Here is a 12,961-nt window from a genome sequence, read left to right as displayed (position 1 = left end):
GTAAATATACACAGCAAGTGGTATTGACCTTACTTGTTCCATTTCTGTCTGAGATCTGAGGACATCCTCAGGTCACTCATTAAAGGCACTATTTTGATTCTGTAGATGTAAGAATTGGGAGTGTCTGGAAATAATAAGGCCAGGAGGTTATTAAGTTTTACATTACAAAAAAAAACCTCATTATAGTCATAGAACATACCTTTATCTCCTGGAATCCAGAGGAAAGTGTATGGATAGAGCCACCCAGACCAGTCCTACCACTGTAAAAGCAAATCAAAGCACTTTCCTCACCCCCTAATTTTCCTTTCCTATTAATTAATTAATTAATTAATTAATTTTTAATTTTTAATTTTTTAAAATTTATTTATTTATTATTTTTATTTTACTTATGGCTGTGTTGTGTCTTCATTTCTGTGCGAGGGCTTTCTCTAGTTGTGGCAAGTGGGGGCCACTCTTCATCGCGGTGCGCGGGCCTCCCACTATTGCGGCCTCTCTTGTTGTGGAGCACAGGCTCCAGACGTGCAGGCTCAGTAGTTGTGGCTCACGGGCCTAGTTGCTCTGCGGCATGTGGGATCTTCCCAGACCAGGGCTCAAACCCGTGTCCCCTGCATTGGCAGGCAGATTCTCAACCACTGCGCCATCAGGGAAGCCCCTTATTAATTTATTATTCATTTGTTTTTTGCTCTTGAAAAAGTTCCGTAACAATTTTTAGATTGACCTTATCAGTTGGAAGCACACGTCTTCCACACTGGTTTGTTTGTGTACTGCTGAGCCAACTCTGCAAAGTATTCGATGGTGATACCTGTTAACACCTTGGTCTTTGGTTGCTGCTTTTTTCAGAAGAAATGGAATACACTGTGAACTCTACCGTCTTTTCCCTCATTGGCAATAGGTTAGTATGACACCAATAACTTTGACTGAGCCAGTACCTGTAGGATCTTGGTGGTCTCGTAGCTAATGGTTATGCATATTCATGTCTAATAGTAGTATACTCTTGTAGGTTAATCTAGAGGCATAATTTAGGGTAATGTGGCAGATGGGGGGGGCAGGTAAGAGGACAAGGAATAGAAAACACATCAGAAGCATGGCAAATTCTGCTTTCCAATATCTCCCTCATTACTGTTGCTTTGGGGATATGCCCAACTCTACCTGGTTCCAACCAACAAAGTACAGAGTTTTTGAAACGTGTCCTGAGATTAAAACAAAAAGCTAGTATAGTTATAGGGTCCAGAAAATAAATAACAAAAGAGCTTATTGTAAGAAATCATTATTTCACTATCATGACTGACATCAGAATCTGTACATAGGAAGCAATCATAATGTGTTCCTAGAACTTAGAGATACAGATACTCTGTGAAGCTCACGCTCACACACACACACACACACACACACACACACACGTACACACATGGATGAGATTGGCTATCGGCAGAAGTTACCCACTCTAAGAGACATTTGTACCTATAGTTTAAGAGACAGGATATCTCTCAAATGAAATCAAAAAAGTGGCATTACTCAAATTCAAACAAGGTGACTTAAATATATTCTCATGACTGGAATGTAATTAAAGGAAGATGCAATTTTTAAAAAGTATTATTTGGACTGCATTAATAAAATATCTCTGGAAGGGTACACAAGACACGGATAACTTAAGTTGGCCCTGGGACAGGGACCTGGGTGACTAGGGGACAGGGCAAGAGGGAGATTTTTCACTGTATACCCTATTGTACTTTTACATTTTGAACATGTGAATGAATTACCTAATAAACAAATAAATATGTAAAGGACTGCATTTATAGAGGTATGATTGCCAAAATGGAGTTTTTACAAAGGAAGCCAGAGTGTACCATCTATCAGAGTCTATTCATCCAGCTCTATCTAAGGATGGAATCAGAATATTCTGGTGTCTGGAAAGGTGATATCTATTGAGGACAAGAATGATTTCATGGGTTTTGATGAAATATCCTTTAAGAATATTCACCTCCTTCAGATTCTGAGTTTACCAAGCAAGCTTCCAATTCCTGGGAATGGGGACACGGGGAGGGCGTTACCCTGCAGGATGAGCACAAGTGAAAGATAAGGCTGGAAAGACAGAACCTTCATTGTCAAGTATTAAATCCTTTGTCTAGCTTATCCTTCACAGTCTGGTGAGTGTGGTTAGTGTAGCTCAGTCCTTGTTGTCAAGGTATGTTCTCCTTCTTAATGTTCTCCCTTTCCAGCCTGCCTAGTCAATTCTGAGTAAACTGATAAAATTCAGTTTCTGGACCTGAAATGCTGGGGGACCAGCTTGGCCCCCACCGCACCCCATTCTCTTACCTCACAGCATCTGTCACACTGCACTGGAATTGCCTGCTGATCTCTCTCTCACTGGGCCGTTGGCTCCAAAAGGGCAGGGAGCCTCTTTTATCTGCCACTGTATCCCGAGCACAGTGCCTGACAAAACATAGGCCCTCCATCAATCGTCCAGTGAAGGGAGGTGCTGCTCTGAAAGTCCAGGCTAGGATCACCGGACCTCCCTCTTTGAGTCATTGCAGTCATTGATTTCAACATCCTTTATGTCTCTAGAAATCCTCTCACATAACTTCAGCTATCCCCACTATTCAGCTGACTTCCGAGTTGTTCTTTCCAAGTAGCAGCGCTTTCTCTCCTGAGTGTCTGATCTGCATTTCCAACTACTTGCAGCTCAGAATGTTAACCTAGTAGCTCTGATACCAATTTTCAGCTATACCTTGGGCAAGTCGCTCGCCTTCACTCAGCCTGAGGTTTCTCATTGAAAATAAAGGCACTAGTCACTAGATAATCAATATGGTCGCTTCCAGCTCTAAAAATGCTATACTTCTACACTGGTGTTTTGTCAGCAGCACCTCAAACTCAGTGTGCCTGCAGGGGAACTCACACCAGCCCTTCCTGCTAACTCTTGTCAATGGCTCCGTCATATTTTAGTCATTTTGGCTTGAAACTCTCTGGGCATTTTTGCCTCCTCCTCCTAATCTAGTCCTCCATATCCAATGAGTTGCAAAATTTTATGAAAGCAGCCTCTGAAACACTGTCCTCTTACACATCTTTTTAGGATTTTTATTAGTTGTCAACAGCAGGGTTATTACTGCCCAGCATTTCTCAGTGTGGTGGAGTCTTTCATCAGATGACCACTGCAAACCGTAGCTCCAACTAAGTTAAACCCAGCTTTCTCCAAGTATTTAAAATAATCTTGGCTTAAATCGGCATTCAAACTGACCTGGCTTTAAGAAAATTAAGGAAGAAACATGTAGCGTCTGCTTCAAGAAATCTTCTAATTTCTTTCACTTCAGTCTTTAGTTACCCTCTGGAATTTAAAAGCAGTAAGCACTCTTCTACTCTTTCAGGTCCTAAGTAAACTTAAACTAAAAGGCAAAGGTCATAATGATAATATGTGATAATGTCTTGATACATGAGTATATGGCAGGCAATTTTTGTTAACGGAAAAACAACTGCACCTGTTCCAGCCCAGTCTTTTACTTTTAAACAGCAGCTTTATTGAGATATAAATTCACATAGCATAAAGTTCACTCTTTTAAGGAGTACAAGTTGGCGGTTTTTAGTATAGTCACAGCGTTGGCCATCTATCATCACTAATTCCGGTACATTTTCGTCATCCCCAAAAGAAATCTCCTGTACTCATTAGCAGACACTCCCCTTCCACCTCCTCCCAGCCCCTGGCAACCACTAATCTGCTTTTTATCTATTGATTTACCTATTCTGGGCATTTCATGTAAATGGAGCCATGCAATATGTGGTCTTTCGTGTCTGGCTTCTTTCAATTAGCATAATGTTTTTAAGGTTAATCCATATTGTAGCATGTATCAGTACTTCATTCCTTTTTTTTTTCTTTTTAACATCTTTATTGGAGTATAATTGCTTTACAATGGTGTGTTAGTTTCTGCTTTATAGCAAAGTGAATCAGCTGTACATATACATATATCCCCATATCCCCTCCCTCTTGCATCTCCCTCCCACCCTCCCTATCCCACCCCTCTAGGTGGTCACAAAGCACCGAGCGTATCTCCCTGTGCTATGCGGCTGCTTCCCACTAGCTATCTATTTTACTATTCCTTTTTAAGGCCAAATAATATTCCATATCTATTCTATCCATAGATAGATTTACCACATTATATTTATCTATTCTTCAGTTGATGGACGTGTATAGTTTTCATTTTGGGCTATTATGAATGATGCTGTTATGAACATTTATGTACAAGTTTTTTTGTGAATGTATTTTTCATTGATCATGGATGTATATCTAGGAGTGGAATCGCTGTACCATATGTTAACTCCATGGTTAACACTCTGAGGAACTGGCAAACTGTTTTCCAAAGTGGCTGCACGAGTCTTACATTCCCACCAGCAACGTGTGAGGGTTCCAGTTTCTTCACATCCTCATCAACACTTGTAAGTCCATTGTTTTTGATCATATCCATCCTAGTGGGTGTGACATGGTGTCTCACTGTGGTTTTAATTTGCATTTCCCCAGTGACTAATGATGTTGATGGTCTTTACATGTGCATATTGGCCATTTGTACATCATCTTTGGGTCACCTCAGTCTTAGGACAGATAAAAATTAAAATACCTTTATTTAGAGAGGAACTGATGCCCGTTTATAGGAACCAACAGAATTCTTTCAAGTGAGGCCAAATTAATAGTTGTTTAAAAATGCAAAGGGGGAATACGTCTTTAACTATATAGCATAGGACTCTGGGGTTAAAAACACACTTTTATCTTTAAAAAGTTACAAAAGTTAACCTCAAAGCTAAGTGATTTCTCTTAAGGAAAGCTAAGGAAATTTCTCTTTTAGAGCACAAAAATAAATAGTAACTACTGCTCACATCAAGAATTAAACAATGGGCTTGTAAGAGACATTACCACCAATATTCCTATCTTTTGGAGGAGCCTCTGAGACTTGCTTAGGACTTGGTAGATAATGTAACAAATCTGCTGTTTCGAAAAAGATAAAGTTATCATTTTAATATAAATGAACCCACAGAGAAAAACTCAGTTCACATGAAAGATAAAGTATAAGGGGAGGGGGGCTATCATACAGCGCTGCCCCTGACAGTGCTCAATTAATATTTGTTGACTGAATTAATTTGAAAATAAGATCCACTCTACTTAATAATAGCTACCATTTACTGAGTGCTTAAATGTGCCAGATTAAGAGCTTCATGTATGTTATCTTCTTCACTCATCTATGAGGAAGTATTCTTTTTTTTAAAAATAAGGACAAATTTTATTTATTCATTTATTTTTAAATTGTATTGATTGATTGATTGATTTTTGGCTGCGTTGGGTCTTCGCTGCTGTGCACGGGCTTTCTCTAGTTGCAGCGAGCAGGGCTACACTTCGTAGCGGTGCGTGGACTTCTTATTGCTGTGGCTTCTCTTGTTGCGGAGCACGGGCTCTAGGCGCACGGGCTTCAGTAGTTGCAGCACGTGGGCTCAGTAGTTGTGGCTCATGGGCTCTAGAGTGCAGGCTCAGTAGTTGTGGCGCACGGGCTTAGTTGCTCCGGGCATGTGGGATCTTCCCGGACCAGGGATGTGTCCCCTGCATTGGCAGGCGGATTCTTAACCACTGTGCCACCAGGGAAGTCCTGAGGAGGTATTCTTAAAATAATCTCAAATCTCATGTAGATGAAGAAATTAAGCCTTAGGGAGGTTAAATAAATTGCCCAACGTCAAACAGCTGCCAAGTGACTGATAGAGGCAAATTCAAACGCAGGCACAGACTTCAAAGCCTGTGCCCTTACCTTTCATACCTCTTGATTTTCTCCAAATTCTCAGGGAAATACGTATTGCAACACAAGGTATATGTGTAATCCAACTACTTGCAATATCAGATTCTCTCCTGTAAGCTTCATGTTGTGTCACGTGCTTCCATTTATCCTTCAGGATATCTCTGAGTGTTTTTTCTGGGAGTTATTTATCAGATAACTGCCCTTCTTAGGATAACACTGTACCTATAAAGATTGCATGGTAGAGCCTTTGACAAACTGAGCTTGTACAGGTCAGCTATAGCTGAATGCCAAAGACAGGGAAAGACCAGAACATAGTATGAGCACTCCAATGCTCGCTTCGGCAGCATGTATACTAAAATTGGAACAATACAGAGATTAGCATGGCCCCTGCACAAGGATGACATGCAAATTCATGAAGCGTTCCATATTTTTATGTAAAAGGACGAAATTAGAACATTCTCTAACACCATACACAAAAATAAACTCAAAATGGATTAAAGACCTAAATGTTAGACCGGATACTAGAAAACTCTTAGAGGAAAGCATAGGCAGAACACTCTCTGACATAAATCGCAGCAAGATCTTTTCTGATCCACCTCCTAGAGTAAAGAAAATAAAAGCAAGGATAAACAAATGGGACCTAATGAAACTTAAAAGCTTTGCACAGCAAAGGAAAGCATAAAGTATGAGCACTCTAAACAAGCACAGGAATGGCTTAGGTGTTTTACTGAGAACTCTACAGAGGCAAGAGAAGGTATTTTAGCGTAGGTGTAGCTGTTGCCCCTGCACTTCAGTCAAAGAGGGGAGAACATCAGGAAGGGGATGGATGCGCCACAAGGGTCTATCCCATGGGGATGGTTCTGGAAATAGACTGCATATTCATCCCCACTTGAGTCCACCCTTAAGACTTTACGCAGGGGCTAAAATAGCTCCACTCACCCTGCTGAAAAAGGTGCCTCACATTTCCCCCTGAGTTGGCACTTCCCTTTCCTAACCCAACAGCCGCCAGCACTGGTGGTGCTGGCCAGGGGTGGGCCACCTCTAGTCAGCACCCAAGAGTGAGGAAGGCATTTGGCCAATTCCAGAAATGGTGGAGAAGTTACTGAATCACCATCATTCAGTTATATAATGTCAGTGCCACAAAGATTTCTTTGCCCATGAACAATTCCTGATTTTGCAGGAAATATCCTTGGATGCCTTAGTGGTGGGAGAGCAGCTTTCACTGGACCCTCTCCCTCGTCTCATTCATTCAGCCTAAACTCCTCTCCCAGTATTTTTTCAACCTTCTTCTTAACTCTGACTCCCTATTTTCACGTCTGGCCTAGATCCTCAAAAAAAAAAAAAAAAAAAAAAAAAAAGCTATGAAATAAGAAAGGGATTGAGTGATCAACAACTAGCGGATGGGTAAGGAAATTAAAACACATTCAGCACTGGACTCTTAAGTGAAAAAATAAAAAATTTTAATGAATATTTCTTAAATGAATGAATAAATTTAGGATTTAGAGTAAATAAATTTCATCATAGGATAAAACATGCAGCCACTAAGAAGAATGTTTACAGAGAATTTTAATAACCTAGGGCAATTCTTCTGTCATAATATTAAGAGAAAAAGAACAGAATATGAAATTATACATATAGCATGCTCTCAACCGTGATGAATACCTATGCATGTAAAATCCTGGAAAGAAATTCACTAAAATTTTAATAGTTACTATCCTTGGATAGAGCTATAATGGGTGTTCTTTATATTCTTCTTTCTGCTTTTCAGCAACTTGTGCAGTTTTCTCTATGAGCCATTCTTACATTTATAATCAGGAAAAAAAACCCATAAATGTCAATTTTTTCTTTAGAAGAAAAGGATTCTGTGTATACTGCAAAGAACTCTCTTAGTGTCCCAGATGTTTTCCGTCACAGCCCCAGGAAAACTGTAAACCCTGCTCTGGGAGAACACCTCCCATGGCCACCTGGCTTCTCTGTGTCCACACAAGTGATGATCTGGCAGGACGCGGGGATTAGCATGGGAAGGCACGTCTGTCTGTTGTGCACTTTGCCCAGCTCTCTCAGATCTGTGCTTGCTGTTTCACTCCCATCTGTCTCGCTCGTTGCTGGTGAGGAATCTCCCCAAATTATCACTCCCAGCAGAAGGTATTTCTCTAACTAGGCCTTGGGAAATGGAGACGTAACATTTGCCAGTTTTCTGTACCCCTCTCTCGGGTTGGCTTGGGCAACATCCCAGGAGAAAGCACTTATCCCCACCCCCATCAAGATCATTTAAGTGGCAAAGCTCCCCCCACAGTCATGTCACGTTCTCACTAAAGAAAGGCCTGCCTAAATAGAATTATTCAGAATTTGCAAGCTTAGGGTCCAGGTAGGAGCCAATTTTGAATTTTTGCTTAGGAATCCTACATTTCCATTTCTGCCAGGCTGTTCAGAATTTAAAAGCAAAGCTATATACTAAGACTGAGGATTGTAAGGCCTGAGCCACAGATGTTCAGCCGTAAGATGGAAATGAAATGATCTGAGAGGCATGAATGTTTAATGAGGCCTGATTTAGAAATGACAGAATATGTAGCCCACACATGGCCTTTTCTAGAAATTATCTTGTTCATGTGAATGTTGACACATATCAACATTCTCCAGAGAGCGCATCTGCCACGTGAGACGGTGTACTTTTCTGGCCCAGCTCTGTAGCAGCCGAATTACTGACTCAACGAGCAATGTATGGCTGGGAAAATCCAGTAATCCCAAATTCTCATACACAGCCAATTTAAATAAATGTCTACTACTATAGGACAGATTCTTCACTGACTCTGGTTAGATCAACTTGTAATGTTTCATTGTTGTCCTTGTTTCTCAGGTCCAAAGCCGTCTCTAGCCTCCACAGGCAGAGAGAAGCAATTCCTCCCTGAGTACCAGTGCACCTTGTTAATACCTCTTTTACAGCACTTGTTACATGCCTGTAACAGCTTGTTTCCAGATCTGTCTCTATCACCAGACTGAGACCTCTGGAGAGCAAGGGCTATAGGTCCCGTACCAGAGCACAGTGATTGCCGCTTAATAAATGTCTGTGGAATTAATTGCCTAATCAAAATGTTCATTGTTTTCCCCTCTCAGAATCGATACCGCACTTTAAACAATGTTTAACGTATTTGAGAGAGGCATATTTATAGAATTTTAGAACCGGGAGGGACCTCACTTTGTCGATGGGATAACCACGGCTCAGAAAAGCCCAATGACCCATATGAATCCATCAAACGTTGCTGAGATCAGTGCAATTCTCTTTGCGAGAGTTAAATGAGCTTTAGGAAAATGGACTTTTATTTTACGTTCTGGGAATTCAAATCGGTAAAACTTTAACTTCCAGGCTTAGCAAAATGGTGCTAACAGGCCTCAAGAAGTATTTTAAAGGTGAATAGTATAGGTCGGCATTTGGCCCAAGTCTGCCCTCTAAACTTGCAGAAGATACGTATCAAGAGAAATCTTACTTTAATGTGTTAAAACTATTCTCATGAGTTTGTGGGACATTTTATTTTCCATTACAGGTTTTAGATTTATAGAAAAGTTACAAAGGTAGTACAGAGTTCCTATATACCTGTCACCCAGTGTCAGTTCCCCCTAATGCTGTCATCTTACATTACCGCGGTACATTTGTCAAAACTAAGGAACTAAGACTGTGTATTCCTATTAATGAAACTCCAGACTTTATTCAGATTTCACCAGTTTTCCCACCAATGTCCTTTTTCCATTTCAGGATCCCATCCAGGATACCACATTGTGTTTAGTTGTCGTGTCTTCTCTGGTCTTCTCTGGTCTGTGACAGTTTCTTAGTCTTTGCTCTATGGCAGTTTGATTGTTTTTAGTTTTTATTGGAGTATAGTTGATTTACAATGCTGTGTTCATTTCAGGTATACAGCAAAGTGAATCAGTTATACATATACATATATCCATTCTTTTTTAGATTCTTTTCCCATATAGGCCATTACAGGGTACTGAGCAGAGTTCCCTATGCTATATAATAGGTCCTTATTAGTTATCTATTTTATATATAGTAGTGTGTATATGTCAATCCCAATCTCCCAATTTATCCCTCCCCCCCTTACCCTCTGGTAAGTATAAGTTTATTTTCTACATCTGTGACTCCATTTCTGTTTTGTAAATAAGTTCATTTGTACCCTTTTTTTAGATTCCATATATAAGCGATATCATATATTTGTCTTTCTCAGACTTACTTCACTCAATCTCTAGGTCCATCCATGTTGCTGCAAATGACATTATTTTGTTCTTTTTTATGGCTACCATGATAGTTTTGAAGAGTACTGGTTGGGTATTTTGTAGATTGTCCCTCAAATTGGTTTGGTCTTATGTTTTCCTCATGATTAGACTGGGGTTATGTGTTTTTGGAAAGCATACCACAAATGCCAAGTGCCCTTCTCATCACATTACATCAGGAGGTAAATGATATCCCCATGCTATCACTGGTGAGGTTAACCCTGATCACTTGGTGAAGGTGGTATGTGCCAGGTTTCTTCACTGTAAAGTTAGTATTTTTCCTTTCCATTCTCTATTCTTTACAAGTGAGTCACTAGGACCAGCCTGGAAAGGAAGAGAGGTTTATCTTCATATAGTATTTGGAATTCTTTCATTAGGGAGATTTATCTCTTATCCTCCCTTTATTTATGGAGATTTTAGTTTAGTAGATAATAGCAATTCCTTGAATTTGTGGGAAGTTAAACTAAAATTATAACTGTATAAGACTGTAAGTTTGGGTAGATATAAAGTAAGCATATGGTGTTAGAATATGAATTTAAGAGATAAACACCTCTTTGGGGGACACCACCATGGCTGAGAGAGTTCACATCAATAAACTTTCCAGATTACTAAAATGTATTCCTTCAGTCACCAAGAGCTTTTTTTTTTTTTAATATATAAATTTCTCCCATTCTTCTGGCTGCCTTTCTACGGTATATCATATGCTTTTATCTTCTTGAACAGAATATCCTGAACAAAAATTTAGCCTTTTTACAAAAATTGATCATGATACTGAAATTCACAGCAATGATGATGGTTAAACTTGATGACCTCTGAAGTTTTTTCCAATCCAAGTTTAACAACTGTCAGACAAGATTAATGAAGTTACGTCCCCAAATAACCAAAGACTTCTTATTTTAAACCTAAGGTTTTTACTTTGGGCTGGAGTACAGTGGTCTCAGCCTTACTTCTAGACCAGAGAGAAGCAACAGGTGCTCACACAAGAGCAGGCAGGACAGCTCATACAAATCATGTGGGGGAGGTTGTTAAAAGCCAGATTCTGATTCAGGCCTGAGATTCTGCATCTCCAACAACCTCCCAGGTGATGCCAGTGCTGGTGGTCCATAGATCATTCTTCGAGTGACAAGGACCCAAGGAACCCTACATACCCAACTTTGTAGTCTGGCTGTTGGCAAGGCTTTAGGAGGCCAGGAAGTTCCTGGGACAGGGCAGAACTTTTCTCTCATGCTGCAAAGAGCTTTGAATAGACATGGATCATTCAGAAAGTACAGTCAGAGCTTAGAAAAAGAAGGAGCTAGGTGACAAGAATAAATAACTCATTCTTCTAAAATAAGCCAAAAGAGGGAAAGAGAATTCTCTTCCTTAAGAGAACTACTTTAGAGGCAAACAGTTCTTGGACTTTCTGGTTCCTTTGATGTTGAAAAGAAGCACCCAGACTACATCAAAAGGACAATAAGCTAGTTTTACATAAAGATCAGTTTTGTGGAGAGAGGTCCACTTCTAGAACTTGAGGCTTCTTATCCTAAAATTACACTTGAGGATTTTAGGATGACACTAGTGTACATTTTATATGATTGCTTCTATTTTCTCACAAACACAAGGTGGGTTTGTCTGTTCTTCAAGATCTAAGCCACAGCAGCCAAACCCTTAGCTGCTTTCAAATTAAGCTAATATGCATATGGAATCTACCTATTTAAATCTAAAGTCATTCCTCACTATCCAAGGGGGATTGGCTTCAGGACCCCTGTGGATTCCAAAATCCATGGATGCTCAAGTCCCTTATATAACATGTTTGCATATAAACCACACACACCCTCCTGTATATTTAAAACATCTCTAGATTACTTATAATACCTACTACAATGTACACGCTATGTAAATAGTTGTAAACACAATGTTAAAACCGTGTGAATAGTTGCCAGAGTGCAGCGAATTCAACTTTCGCTTTCTGAAACTTGCTGAAAATTTTTTTCCAAATATTTTTGACCCGCAGTTGGTTGAATCCACAGATGCAGAAGCTGGGGATACAGAGGGCAGACTGTACAATGAAATTATGATTCCTGAGTGTAATGTAGTGTCTTTATTATGGCAACTAATGAAGGGTTTCTTGACTGTGAAAAATCTTTCACATCATCGTATGCATTACAGCAGCCTGTCTGAGATAGTTCTAGTCAGAAATGCAGTACTGAGGAAAGAACACTGTGCAGGCTAATCTGGAGACCTGAATTCTAGCCCCCATTCAACCAGTAACCATTTGGATAACATTAACTACTTGGGCAAGTCACTTAACCTCTCCAGGCTTAACTGTACAAACTAAATGATTTCAGGGTTTCTTTCAAGCCCTAGTCTTTCACCACTCCATTCCCATAGCTCAGAAAGATATTTTGCATACATTTCAAAATGCTTATCCCTGTTTACAATGTCATTAATAAAGCTGATTCTGCCAACTTGTGCCTAACCCTTGAGCAAGTTGCAGCTTTAATGTTATATCAAGTAATCATCAGAGGAAAAATAGCTGAGATTTGACCTCATTTCCCGAGTAGATATGTTTGTGGTTGTCAGCTAGCTAAGCTAGTGGTTTAGTTAATATTATACAGAGTTATTGCTAAACTCTTCTTTTCCCCAGATAATGACTAAAAATCAAAGTTTATAGCATGAATTATTACCAGTTGATAAGATTCTGAATTTATCGTACTGGGTAACAAATATTATATGAGTTGATTTAAGTAATTAATTTATTTATTTATATATTTTTAATTTTTTGGCTGCACTGTGAGGCATGTGGTATCTTACTTCCCCAACCAGGGTTCCAACCCGCACCCGCTGCAGTGGAAGCACGGAGTCTTAACCACTGGACCACTAGGGACGTCCCCAGGGTTGATTTTAGATGAAAAAATGACTCTGGTATCATTGACTGAATTATAAAA

The 12,961-nt window shown here is 39.8% G+C and overlaps 1 non-coding gene across 1 annotated transcript; it reads left to right on the top strand.

Annotated features, from left to right (window-relative positions):
- Window positions 1-6,093: 6,093 nt before the first annotated feature.
- Window positions 6,094-6,197, top strand: LOC114236262 (U6 spliceosomal RNA). Its single transcript, XR_003622238.1, has one exon. It is a non-coding gene; the product is annotated as a U6 spliceosomal RNA (small nuclear RNA).
- Window positions 6,198-12,961: the final 6,764 nt, after the last annotated feature.

Source organism: Balaenoptera acutorostrata, chromosome 3, assembly GCF_949987535.1.
Source record: "Balaenoptera acutorostrata chromosome 3, mBalAcu1.1, whole genome shotgun sequence".
Classification (NCBI taxonomy): domain Eukaryota; kingdom Metazoa; phylum Chordata; class Mammalia; order Artiodactyla; family Balaenopteridae; genus Balaenoptera; species Balaenoptera acutorostrata.
The sequence above is the reverse complement of the archived record's forward strand: the minus strand, read 5'-3'. Positions and strand labels throughout refer to the sequence as shown.